The sequence below is a fragment of the Acipenser ruthenus genome, chromosome 22 (genome assembly GCF_902713425.1).
Source record: "Acipenser ruthenus chromosome 22, fAciRut3.2 maternal haplotype, whole genome shotgun sequence".
In the NCBI taxonomy this organism is placed as follows: domain Eukaryota; kingdom Metazoa; phylum Chordata; class Actinopteri; order Acipenseriformes; family Acipenseridae; genus Acipenser; species Acipenser ruthenus.
The window spans coordinates 18,843,733-18,857,246 of NC_081210.1; the positions used below are offsets into that span (position 1 = coordinate 18,843,733).

Here is a 13,514-nt window from a genome sequence, read left to right on the forward strand (position 1 = left end):
ACAGCTGACATTTGTAATACGAACATATATTATTGGCATTTTTTAATTATTGGTGACTATAGGTACCGTACTAGTGAGAATTAAAATAATACTGTAATAACATTTTTACCTTCAGATGATTGTATTTCGAAATAAACCAAAAGACTTCAAGATTCAATAATCTACCGTCGTTGAAAACGATAGGTTGCGGATGCAACCCCGGTTCCCTGAAAGAGAAAATAACCATCAAGGTATGGGACATTGCCGTCAGGCAGTAGGGATTGGCTGAGCTTTATGTCAAAGCTGCCGATAGGCCTCCGCGCAAGCTGCCGTGTAAGCCCGCCCCCTTGGGAGCTTACTATACGCAGCGCGCGGAGAGTCACTTCCTCTTTTGCCCTTCAGGCCGTGAAGGCCTCCAGAGCGACCTCGCGGCTTGATGGTTATTTTCTCTTTCAGGGAACCGGGGTTGCATCCGCAACCTATCGTTCCCTTTCAAGTCGAAAATAACCATCAAGGTATGGGAACAGTGTACCCAAGCCGTCGCGAGGGAGGATTCTCGGCAGTAGGACAGACTTACGTCATAACGCAACTGCGTAGGCAGTACATCTACACATATGCGGAGCTGCGCCTCAGCGTCTATGCTCGCAATGACACCTGTCCCAAGGTGGAATAGTCACACCATATTGTACCTACTCTAGACGTCCGCACCCTGAGGCGTCATAGAGTGCAACACAGATGCTCCAAATGACGGAGCAGAGGATTCCAGCACATTTAGCCTGTAAAACCTCATGAAAGTATGCGGCGTAGCCCAACTGGCTGCCGCGCAAATATCAGACACCGGCACCCCTCGAAAGAGGGCCCAGGATGTCGCCATACCCCTGGTAGAATGCGCCTTCAACTGCCCTGGTGGAGGAAGGCCTGCAGATTCATACGCTAATTTAATAGCATCCACTATCCAGTGGGAAAGGCGCTGTTTAGACATTGCAATGAAAAATAACCATTTTGTTTTTCTAATCACTGTTAAAGCACCAATGTGGTGGTGCTGTGTCGGGGTCTTGCTGGTAGACATCGGCCCATATGAGTGTAACACTCGACCCAGTGTCCTCCAGCGCAGTGCAGGGGACCCCCTCTATGCTGACCAGGACGTGACTGAAGTCCAGCACCGAGTCCTGCCTACAGTACCACCACCATGGCCAAGGAACATGATAGTAACTGGAAGGTACGGATTCTGTGAAGATTTATTTTTTTATTATAATTTGTTTTCTTAAAATTTGAGAGCCTAGTTATTCCTGTGCTAAAAAAAATAAATAAAAGTCAGGGCATGCCTTATGATTGCTATAATTAATATTAGTCCGGTTGAGCACATTTTCTAGTAAAATCACAAATAGTGTTCCAGGTGGCACTGCCTACACAACACAAACTTAGAAATCAGTCAGACTCGACTCAGAATGAATGCATTGGTCGTAACAAAAAGTTACAAGAAGTGCTGCTATCGCTATGATACATTTACGCTTGCATTTAAAAAAATAAATAAATAATTACCCCACGGGTTTTAAACATTCGGAAATAAAATGCAACACATAGAGACCACTGAAAAATAATAATACAGAAAAAAAGCTGTTTCCGCCCGGGGACTTTTTGCGTGAGGCGAACGTGATAACCACTACACTACGGAAACTTCACGGAAGACAGCGCTCAAGCACTGAGCACAGCAAGTGCTACAGGTCGATGGTGATGCACGTGTTTAGTTCATTTTCTAAGTACAGGCGTATCATCACTTCAATAGTCTATATTTTTCAATGGGAAGCCATATGTCTGTTTATCCCATATAGTTGTAATAGCGTTAATTTGCTGTTCAACTTTCAAATAGTTGAGTTTTAGATAAAACATACTGACTGAAAACAGAACGACGCAGAATAGGTAGTGTAGTGGTTATCACGGGCGCCTAACACACATAACATACATACTCCTGACTTTTAAGAATGAGTTTAACATTTATGTATTTAGCTTTTTCTATTTACAGAACTGCCCGTTTAGTCATAGTCACGCCCCCCCCTCTCCACGGCCTCTTTTTTATTATATTACATATGAAGTGGTGGCCAATGCTGTTTTGAGTGATGAAGAATAAGAAGTTGTCCCTTCTCATATAAGGTAAGAATGAGTTGGATGGTTAAAATAAAATTATACATGGCGATGATTAATAGATTAAATTATACCGTTTCCATGAATGTCCTGAAGAAGCCAGTGTAACAAACCGTTAGAGTACCCCTGCGTGATACTCTATTACTGCTTCCACCGACTGGCACAGACACGAAGAACGTTCAGGCAACTAACTTTTATTTACAATATTTACACAAGTCAACACTTTCTTTGTATAGATTATTGCCCTGTACGGGTCACTAACTGGCTCACTTCTTTGCCCCTCTCTAACTATTTCAGAATACCGAGTTCTACAGGCCGAGGCCTGTGCAAGTCCTTTCCCCGTGGAATTGAGTCCACTGGGATGAACTTAGCAGGAAACTCTAGCTGAGGAGCCTGGTAAGTGTCAGGAAGGATCCTTCGACCCAGGTGGGTCAGTCCACAGTTACGTACAGGCCACCTCCCTCCGCTGGAGTAGTCCTGTACGCTGGTAAGTTCAATGTAGGCTTTCCCTGCCGGGGTAGCTTTGTATTCCAAGTCAGAAGTGGCTTCCCCCTGCTGGAGTATTTCTGCAACACTGGTAAGGGTGGAACAGACTCCCTCTGCTGGAGTCTCTCTGCAACACAGGTAAGGATAGCGCAGACTCCCTCTGCTGGAATCTTGCTGCAACACAGGTAAGAACAAAGAAGACACCCTCTGCTGGAGTGTCTCTGCAACACAGGTAAGGATAGCGCAGACTCCCTCTGCTGGAGTCTTGCTGCAACACAGGTAAGAACAAAGAAGACACCCTCTGCTGGAGTATCTCTGCAACACAGGTAAGGACAAAGAAGACACCCTCTGCTGGAGTATCTCTGCAACACAGGTAAGAACAAAGAAGATACCCTCTGCTGGAGTATCTCTGCAACACAGGCAAGGATAGCGCAGACTCCCTCTGCTGGAGTCTTGCTGTAACACAGGTAAGCGTAAGCAAGTATGGAATGGGCCCTCCCAGAAGAAGGGCTCTGTTGATAAAGAATTGTATCCAGGCTGTGGGGAAGGACCCCTGCAGCTGACGTCCCAGTCGTTCACGGAAACACGGGAGTGTCTCCGAGTTCAAGCACAATATCCATACTGTCCACACCACCTGTGGGTACTGTTGTTCATGTGTGTCACAATAAAGCACGTCCAGAAAACCAGACTGCTGCCTCAGTTCTCTCTGTTACAGCCCGCTGTTCCTGCAGCGCATGAATACGCGCTTTCCCTCCGAGTCCCGAGTCAAACACACATACACAAATAGACGGCAGTTGTGACGGTTCCCAATCGTCACGAAAACTGCGGAACTGTTTTAAATTAACTACCGAGAGGCAGCGTTTATCTACCAACGTTTCATAAAATAAATTAAACTTTGTCAAAACAAAAGACTACCTCACCAAGAGGAAAACGCTCACGGTATAAACAAAACACAACTCTTGTTCAAAAAAGAAACCAAACGTTCACTTTACCTTACAATACTACGTAATGCACTCTCAACCTTCTGGGAACTATTCAGCAGGACAAACTGGCGGTGCTCCCCAAAATCACCCCCTGCTGTCCTGCTCCACTTCCCTTTATACCCAGAAACCCCGCCTTGCCCATTAGTGCTAAGGTTCCTGGGTTGCGTAGTCTTTCAAATGGCGTCGCCATTTCTTAAAGGCGACACCGCTCTTTCTTACACCTGTGATACGGCATTTAGTCTCAAGAGAACAGTCATCCTCATCATCATCTTCCTCCACATTCAGTGTGGGCCAGGTGATTCTTTCAAGGATCATCTTGAGGAAAAAAAGAATGAATAGATAAATGAATGAACGGCAGGGGATCTCTTGCTGAACCTTATTGGCCATTTTTGTTCAATTCCAATATTGAAATGGCTCAATACCAAGCTTCATCTCAAAGCTCTATACAAGCTGGGTTTTATATTGTAGACCAAAACACCAAAAAATATATAAACTTCAGAATTAGAAATATAACTAGTAAATCACATTATCAAAACACTGAAACAGTAACACACTACCACAGGCATTCAAAACTTAATTAGGGAACAACATGTAATAAAATGTAACACACCTGGGAGGTGTATAGTGTGTCAGAATTTCAATGTGCTGAATTAAGCAGGTGAATTTGTTAAATGAAGTCCTTTAGTGATTGTTTCAACTAAAAATTCCCTCTTCAGACCTCAATCACAAGAGTTTCCCTTTTATTGAACACATTTGCTGGATAGGGGCTCTCCATGACTGGATTTGGCCACCCCTGCTGTAGGTTATCAATTAATTACACAACTAACCAGTACAATGAGTAAACCGAACATGGATATGCACGAAACAAACCTACTTACAGCGTGAAGGAGGAGTTTGTCCATTAGCCAATGCCGATTTTCTTCTGTCACCCCTGGAAGATCCCAGCTTAATGCCAATTGCAGTATAATGCTTTTGTCTTCTTCACTGAGAAAAAAAATTTGTAAGACAACATTAGCATAAACATTTCCTGAAACCCACTACATGCAAATGTCTTCATTTTACTGCAAGTAAACCTTTCAAAATAGTTAATGTACTGTATTTAACATTGACCAATTACATTAACAAAAACTCTATACCTGCTGCTACAGCTGTCACTGTGACTATTTCTGAGAAAGAAAAGTCTCTCACAAAAGAGGCACTTCATCAGGGGCCCAGTGGATAAGGACAGTCCAGGAACCTACAAAATGAATTGCAGCAGACAATTTGGGTTTCTGGGTCCCTTAAATATTTTGCTGAGTACCCCTCATTAGGGCAAGGAATAACAGCCTAGATCCGGCTTCTCGTAGATCCTGAAATCTTCATTTGTTCAAATCCACCACCTTCACTCAGTTTGGGATAAGATTTGAATAACTGGCTTCTGAATCCTTCACAGCTGCTGTCACAACCTTGACATAAAAAAGAACACAAATGTAATAAATGTGAATCTAGCGAACATCTTACACACTGATACACAACCTTGTATTTTGCTGCTACTAAAGCGGCATAGGTTTTTTATTGGTTTTATTTTTGTATAGCATCAACACAAAGCTGAATGGATCACTAACTGCAAAACAATCCAAAACTAAATTCCAGACATTTACTTTGAGTGGCATCTAAAAGGATTTTGGGAGCTTTATGATACTAATAGTGGTTGATGACATTTCAGTAGCATTGAGCAGTGGTTTAATAAAAAGTCTAAAATATCGAAGGTACAGGTTACATTGCATTGAACTCTACATCGCGTTATTTGTTATTATAGACCGTCTCATTAGGTTTATTTGTATCTGATTTTAGAGTCGTGATATATACTGAGCATCGAAAGAAACTTTTTAGATAACATTCTCTAGAATGACAAATTCTGTTTTACAGCAGGTGCAGTAAGATTGTAATGTGCTGATTAACAATTGACATTGTACTGTATGTAGTTATGAGGGGACAGGGTACTGTGAAATTCACAGGCAAGTACTAGCGTGTGGCCACCGTTGCTGAGCAGTAGACATTTTGTCAATGTCCATCATGTATATACCTCGTTTTTTTTCCGAATTAAATGTGTAATAATACTGATACGTTTCTTGTGATGTTCAGTATATGTACTATTAAATAAACCGTTTCATTTTGACAGAATATTTGCATAAACGTACCTTGAAAGGAGATTCTTTTCTCCCCCAGTCCTGCTACATTCAATTCGTCTTTTTCTGCTGTCTAGTCGGCACCGTGGAAATGGTTTTCCGTTTTAGACAGCAGAAGTTGTGAGTGTAATAACACCAACACGGCGCTGGAGTGGGAACGTTCGTCTTTTTGAAGACGATCCTCTGTATGGGGCGAAAAATCCTTGAAAACAAAAAGGGACAAAAATATAAACTATAAAATATTACTATACCACTATAGCATGCAGAAATTGTGAATCTAACCCACTTAAAACAGACACAATACGGTTAAGAACAAATTGAAGGAGAATGCTCAGCAAAACAATTAAACTACTAGCTAAATGCAACTGGCGCTGAAAACAAAATGCTCACAATAATACACGGCCTTCCAACACACAGTGATCTAGCGAGCCCACATCGGCATCGATTGTGTTCCCTGGAGCAGGGAGAAACAAACTTCCTACAGCCAATAGTGTACTTGATACCGCCCACTGAATGAATAAATAAATAAATGAATAGATGAATGAATGAATAAATAAATAAATAAATAAATAAATAAATAAATAAATAAATAAATAAATAAATAAATAAATGCATAGAATGAATGAATAAATAAATAAATAAATACATAAATAAATGAATGAACAAATAAATAAATAAATAAATGCATGAACAAATAAATGTTGCAATAAATCAATATTTCAACATTTATTTATTTATTTATTTATTTCTCTATGTATTTATTTTTAATTTTGCCATGGATAGTCCTCCATACTCCATAAAATACAGCGATCTGATAGTAAAACGTATTTTGGTAACTTGGAAAACGAATACCTTGGGTTGAGCAATACTGTTGGGTGGAAACCGCGCTAGCAGGGATGAATCACATTTGCATACCCATAATGCACGTTGCCAGAATCTAATTTCCTCTTATGTAATGTATGCTTTTAAAATATCATATTTAAATATAAATGTCAGCATACAGTACTTGTATACTGTTTTGGTTGTTTTTCTCAAGACGTAGATGTTAAAATGCTCGTTTTAAAAAAAACTTTAAAAAAATAAATAAATAAAAAAAAAATCTAAAAAAACTAACCGTCCCTTGTTACAATAGCAATATGAGTAGGTTGCTTACTGCACTAACAAATGTTAATATACTCTGGTTTCTCTTCAGATCGCATAAATCTTTCGCCTTTTACTAAAGATTTCCGTGGAGAGGAACATTTATGAGTTTTAACTAATTTTTTGATGTCCTGTTTCGGCGGGGCTTCCTTGTGTTGTAAAATAATAGAACTGTGGTATGTATTGTTGGTTCGGAAAATGGGCGTGCTATTCACAGTAACCTCCGTTACAGACTGCAGCCTTTTTGCTCAAACTAAGGAAGTGGGTGTTTTAGTTGTTTATGTATAGTAGAACCGATTGTACCCCACTTTCATCCAATCACTCAACCATTCGTGCAAGATGGTGGGAAGGGAAGTGAAGCCTCCGAATCATTTGGTTCGCAAAATTCACTGAGCCGAAGCAGATAAAACGCTTCATGCTCTTTAGTGCCTTCTCTTGGTAGATCTGCACAACTCAATACATTAAGTTTAGGCACAGACCTGCACAACAGCGCCAAAATCATGTTGCGGCGGCAGCAGTATTACATCCGTAGTGGTTTAGCACTACCATAAAGAATGAATGGGAAATGGTTTAGTGCGGTTTAGCTAAACAATTCTCGACAGGGGGGGCCAGTGCAGTCTTCCTGTGAGTACAGAACGGTCGCTTTTCACGCATTCCTCGTTAGTATAGTGGTCAGTATCCCCGCCTGTCACGCGGGAGACCGGGGTTCAATTCCCCGACGGGGAGATTTTTTTTTATTTTATTTTTTAAAAACTTTCCTTAAATATTTTACGCACAAAATGTAGTTGACAATTATTTACCAGATATGGTATATATTCGCTTTTTTATCTATACCTATATACGTAATCCTTACCCGATGTACCATATTTACAGTATTATTCGTTGAGTTTAACTATTTATTATTTGACCTGTGCTTTTGTACATTTCAGAATATCATTTTTATAGACGATTTCTATTGCTAAAACAGTTTGTGCAAGAATACTCTTGTCCTCACTGAAAAAAAAGTGTTTCGTAAAAAAAAAAAAAAAAAAAAATAGAAACATAAAAAACTGACCGTGGAGAGTCACTAAGGGGGCGTGACTATGACGAAAGGGCCAGTTCTGTAAATAGAAAAAGCTAAATACATAAATGTTAACAAACACATTCTTAAAAGTCGGAAGTATGTATGTTAAGCGCCCGTGATAACCACTACACTACCTATTCTGCATCGTTCTGTTTTCAGTCAGTATGTTTTATCTAAAACTCAACTATTTGAAAGTTGAACGCCAAATTAACGCTATTACAACTATATGGGATAAACACAGACATATGGCTTCCCATTGAAAAATATAAACTATTGAAGTGATGATACGCCTGTACTTAGAAAATGAACTAACACGTACATCGCCATCGACCTGTAGCACTTGCTGTGCTCAGTGCTTGAGCGCTGTCTTCCGTGAAGTTTCCGTAGTGTAGTGGTTATCACGTTCGCCTCACACGCGAAAGGTCCCCGGTTCGAAACCGGGCGGAAACAGCTTTATTTTTCTGTATTATTATTTTTCAGTGGTCTCTATGTGTTGCATTTTATTTCCGAACGTTTAAAACCCGCGGGTTAATTATTTATTTATTTTTTTAAAATGCAAGCGTAAATGTATCATAGCGACAGAAAGAGAGAGGTTATGGAATATCTAGACTTCAAGGTGGATCTAGCCAATGTTCTGCTTGCTTGCAGAAAACCATTGCAATGAAGACCAGCTGCCACACCAGAGGAAGAGCACACCAATGCCAGCAAAGGTGTTTTTTTCTGAATAAAAAATAGCAGGATCTTCGGGTCTGAGCAAATCTCAAGATCCCTGCTTTGAAACCTTTAGCATTGCATAGATCCCACATTCCTCAATCCTGGAACGGAACACATTTTCAAGGCCTCGTTAGCGCAGTAGGTAGCGCGTCAGTCTCATAATCTGAAGGTCGTGAGTTCGATCCTCACACGGGGCAGCACTTTTATTCTTGGGTAGGAGTTATTTAAACATAAATACCAAACTCGTTTAAGGCTGGGGTTGCCTTAAAAACTGTCAAAACGTTGTTCATGGTCGTAAATACTTAGATGTCCTTATTATTTTAAAACTGGGTATCAACAAAGCATCTGGACAAATGTAGAACTGCTACAATTTGTATGTGAGCACAGGAATGGACATTAACATGTACGCGCTTACACTATAAAACGTATCAGGGCTATATTATATATTAAGGGCTTGTATTATTTATGGTGTTAAATAAAAACTATATATGTTAGTAAGCTACTGTATGAATAGTGGACCGTGTCACAAGACGTCCTTCCGTAGTGTAGTGGTTATCACGTTCGCCTAACACACAAAAGGTCCCCGGTTGGTAACATTTTTTTTTTATTATTTATTTAAAATAACAATCCGTTACAAATACATTTTTTTTATACTTCTTAGATCATATTGCATATATCGCAAACTGCAATATACAGTGCATTATTTGTACAGTACTCAAATAAATGCAACCATCAGCCATGCTGTTACAAAAATGCTGCCACGTCTAATAAATATAACTGATTAAAAAAATAATAATAATAATAAAAATACACACGTGTTTCCAACCGGGAACTTTTCGCGTGTGAAGCGAACGTGATAACCACTACACTACAGAAACATTTAGTAAGACATTATTATTATTATTATTATTATTATTATTATTATTATTATTATTATTATTATTATTATTATTATTATTATTATTATTTATTTCTTAGCAGACGCCATGATCCAGGTTGACTTACAATCGTAAGCAAATACATTTCAAGTGTTACAATTCAAGTAATACAATAAGAGCAAGAAATACAATAACTTTTGTTCAAGCAAAGTAGAAGTGTGACAAACCACAATTCAATAATACAGCAGATAATAGTGATAGTTAATCAGGATATGATTAAATAGTGATAGTTACATCAGGATGTGATTAAATACAAAGTACTACAGGTTAAACACTTGGCAGATTACAGTATTCTGAAGTACAGGATTAAATGCAGTAAAATAGGGGGCAGATAAGAGCAAAATAAAGCACATTTACATGAAGGGTGATAGTGTCCCAGGATACAGAGGAGTTCTACAGGTGCTGTTTGAAGAGGCGAGTCTTAAGGAGGCGCCGGAAAGACATGGAACCCACTTATCAACCACAATCACCTACAAATAGACAATAAGAATTGTACTGTAGTGTGCAATTTGCGATACGTGCCGTATAATCTAAGACGTATAAAAAATAAATATATTTGTAATGGGTTGTTATTTTAAAATAAATTACAAAAATTAATGTTTCCGCCCGGTCTCGAACCGGGGACCTTTCGCGTGTTAGGCGAACGTGATAACCACTACACTACGGAAACACATCGTGTCAACCTCCCCTATTCATATAGTATCTTACTAGCACCTTGCTTGAGTGAAGGGAGTACATTATATTGAACTCGTTCTGCAAAGCATTTTTTTATTTAATTTATTGCATAAATGAAAGAACAAGACTTTAATATATAATATAGCCCCGATACGTTTTATAGTATAAGCGCGTATATGTTAATGTCTGTTCCTGTGCTCACATACAAATGGCAGCAGTTCCACATTTGTCCAGATGCTTTGTTGATACTCAGTTTTAAAACAATAAGGACATCTAAGTATTTACGACCATGAACAACGTTCTGACAGCATTTCACATTTTTGGTATTTATTTTTAAATAACTAACCAATAATAAAAGTGCTGCCCCGTGTGAGGATCGAACTCACGACCTTCAGATTATGAGACTGACGCGCTACCTACTGCGCTAACGAGGCCTTGAAAACGCTCCCTGGTCCTAGGCTGAGAAAGGTGGGATGTTTGTGAACAAGGGACCTTCCACGTGTTAGGCAAACGTGATCACCACTACACTAAGGACACCTTTAATGAATTTCAGAAACCATGAATTTCAAATACATTGAAATTTGAATACATACAGATAATGTACTGTATATTGCAGTTTGCGATACGTGCATTTTCTGTTGTCCCGGATACAAGTATTACAGTACCATTATAACGGACAACTGTATTAAATATAATTGCGCTTTAGATAAAACAGTCTCTCAAACAAGTTTCTAGCTGTTGTAAATATTACATTTTTTAACACTCAGAACTGACACCGATTGTAAAAATGTCAATCGTGTATTTTTATTGATAATATTACAAAATATTTAGTTTACTATCCGCGCATTTCTACAGCTGACATTTGTAATACGAACATATATTATTGGCATTTTTTAATTATTGGTGACTATAGGTACCGTACTAGTGAGAATTAAAATAATACTGTAATAACATTTTTACCTTCAGATGATTGTATTTCGAAATAAACCAAAAGACTTCAAGATTCAATAATCTACCGTCGTTGAAAACGATAGGTTGCGGATGCAACCCCGGTTCCCTGAAAGAGAAAATAACCATCAAGGTATGGGACATTGCCGTCAGGCAGTAGGGATTGGCTGAGCTTTATGTCAAAGCTGCCGATAGGCCTCCGCGCAAGCTGCCGTGTAAGCCCGCCCCCTTGGGAGCTTACTATACGCAGCGCGCGGAGAGTCACTTCCTCTTTTGCCCTTCAGGCCGTGAAGGCCTCCAGAGCGACCTCGCGGCTTGATGGTTATTTTCTCTTTCAGGGAACCGGGGTTGCATCCGCAACCTATCGTTCCCTTTCAAGTCGAAAATAACCATCAAGGTATGGGAACAGTGTACCCAAGCCGTCGCGAGGGAGGATTCTCGGCAGTAGGACAGACTTACGTCATAACGCAACTGCGTAGGCAGTACATCTACACATATGCGGAGCTGCGCCTCAGCGTCTATGCTCGCAATGACACCTGTCCCAAGGTGGAATAGTCACACCATATTGTACCTACTCTAGACGTCCGCACCCTGAGGCGTCATAGAGTGCAACACAGATGCTCCAAATGACGGAGCAGAGGATTCCAGCACATTTAGCCTGTAAAACCTCATGAAAGTATGCGGCGTAGCCCAACTGGCTGCCGCGCAAATATCAGACACCGGCACCCCTCGAAAGAGGGCCCAGGATGTCGCCATACCCCTGGTAGAATGCGCCTTCAACTGCCCTGGTGGAGGAAGGCCTGCAGATTCATACGCTAATTTAATAGCATCCACTATCCAGTGGGAAAGGCGCTGTTTGCCTCACAGTCCTTGTGCGGTCAATATAACACCTCAATGCCCTCACAGGGCAGAGCATGTGTAACCGCTCTTCCTCTGGGGAAGAAAAAGGAGGATGGAACGCCATCAACTCGACTGACTGGTTCATGTGGAACGGGGATATAACCTTTGGTAAAAAGGCCGGATTAGGGCGCATGGAGACCTTAGAACCGTCTCCTGCAAAACGAGTACAAGAAGGATGCACTGACAGTGCATGTAACTCGCTCACGCGTTTTGCTGATACCACAGCCAGCAAAAACGCAGTCTTAATAGATATGAGCTTCATATCCACGCTGTGGAGAGGCTCAAACGGCGCCTTGGCAAGGGCTTCCAGCACCACATCAAGGCTCCACGACGGTAAACTGGTCGTTCTTGGAGGCCGCAAGCGCCTTGCGCCTTTCAGAAACTGAGATGCCAAAAAATGGCAACCAGGTGATAACCCGTCAATGCGTACGTGGCAAGCCGAAATAGCGGCCAAATACACTTTAAGTGTAGAGGGAGACTTACCCTCGTCTAACAGCTTCTGCAGAAACTGTAATATCACTGCCATAGGGCAGGAGACCGGGTCATGGCCCTCAGCCAGACACCAACTCTGAAATAATTGCCACTTATACGTATATTGCGACCGAGTGGAGGGCGCCCTCGCACTTTGAATGGTCGATATAACCGCCGTCGAAAGCCCTAAGGCTGACAGGCGCTCCCGCTCAGGGGCCAAGCCCATAGCTGCATGAGCTTGGGGTTCGGATGCCATAGCCCTCCTTGGGCTTGGGACAACAGGTCCGCTCGCAGAGGGAGCTCCCTCGGGCGACCGTGCAACAACTGCACCAGACTCGGGAACCAAATCCTCCGAGGCCACCGAGGAGCGATCAGAATCACTGTCGCTTGCTCTACCCTGACCTTCTCCAAGAAGGCGGGGAGCATCGAAATCGGTGGAAATGCGTACAGGAGCCCTGGCGGCCATTCGTGAGCCAGTGCATCGACTCCTAGGGGGCTGTCGAGGTCCTTCACCGAGAACCATAGGGGGCAGTGCGTGGTCTCTCGCGAAGCGAAGAGATCGACTTGCGCTGTGCCGAACCAGTCCCAAATGTGCTCTACCACCCGAGGGTGAAGACGCCATTCGCCCGCAAGAGGACCTCCTCTGGACAGGAGATCCGCTGCGTAATTGACTCTGCCCGGCAGATGAACTGCACGCAGAGAGGCTAACCGCGGTTGAGCGCACTAACACGTGCTTGTCTAGAAGCACTGGCAAGAAGTGCCGAAGGGCGAGGTCCACTGCTCTGAGTTCCAGAGCGTTGATGTGGGCTGACCTCCAGGGTCCTGACCACACTCCACGGGTCCCTGTCCCGTTCCAGACTGCTCCCCAACCTTGGTTGGAAGCGTCGGTTGTGATAACTTCCCTTCG

General features: G+C 41.7%; 1 long non-coding RNA gene and 6 other non-coding genes across 8 annotated transcripts; 4 read left to right on the forward strand and 3 right to left on the reverse strand.

Moving 5' to 3' along the window:
* Nucleotides 1–2,299: 2,299 nt before the first annotated feature.
* On the reverse strand, nt 2,300–6,234 carry LOC117431227 (uncharacterized). 2 transcript variants are annotated; one of them, XR_004661151.2, is made up of 5 exons: nt 6,149–6,234; nt 5,771–5,960; nt 4,727–5,035; nt 4,469–4,574; nt 2,300–3,905 (listed from the first exon to the last, which is right to left on the reverse strand). It is a non-coding gene; the product is annotated as an uncharacterized LOC117431227 (long non-coding RNA). The 2 variants fall into 2 exon arrangements; XR_004661150.2 differs by having other exon boundaries at nt 5,771–6,211.
* Nucleotides 6,235–6,930: 696 nt separating this feature from the next.
* On the forward strand, nt 6,931–7,045 carry LOC131699538 (U5 spliceosomal RNA). Its single transcript, XR_009308193.1, has one exon. It is a non-coding gene; the product is annotated as a U5 spliceosomal RNA (small nuclear RNA).
* A 507-nt stretch (nt 7,046–7,552) lies between these two features.
* On the forward strand, nt 7,553–7,624 carry trnad-guc (transfer RNA aspartic acid (anticodon GUC)). Its single transcript has one exon. It is a non-coding gene; the product is annotated as a tRNA-Asp (tRNA).
* Nucleotides 7,625–8,338: 714 nt separating this feature from the next.
* On the forward strand, nt 8,339–8,411 carry trnav-cac (transfer RNA valine (anticodon CAC)). Its single transcript has one exon. It is a non-coding gene; the product is annotated as a tRNA-Val (tRNA).
* A 388-nt stretch (nt 8,412–8,799) lies between these two features.
* trnam-cau (transfer RNA methionine (anticodon CAU)) lies at nt 8,800–8,872 on the forward strand. Its single transcript has one exon. It is a non-coding gene; the product is annotated as a tRNA-Met (tRNA).
* A 1,338-nt stretch (nt 8,873–10,210) lies between these two features.
* trnav-aac (transfer RNA valine (anticodon AAC)) lies at nt 10,211–10,283 on the reverse strand. Its single transcript has one exon. It is a non-coding gene; the product is annotated as a tRNA-Val (tRNA).
* A 366-nt stretch (nt 10,284–10,649) lies between these two features.
* Nucleotides 10,650–10,722, reverse strand: trnam-cau (transfer RNA methionine (anticodon CAU)). Its single transcript has one exon. It is a non-coding gene; the product is annotated as a tRNA-Met (tRNA).
* Nucleotides 10,723–13,514: the final 2,792 nt, after the last annotated feature.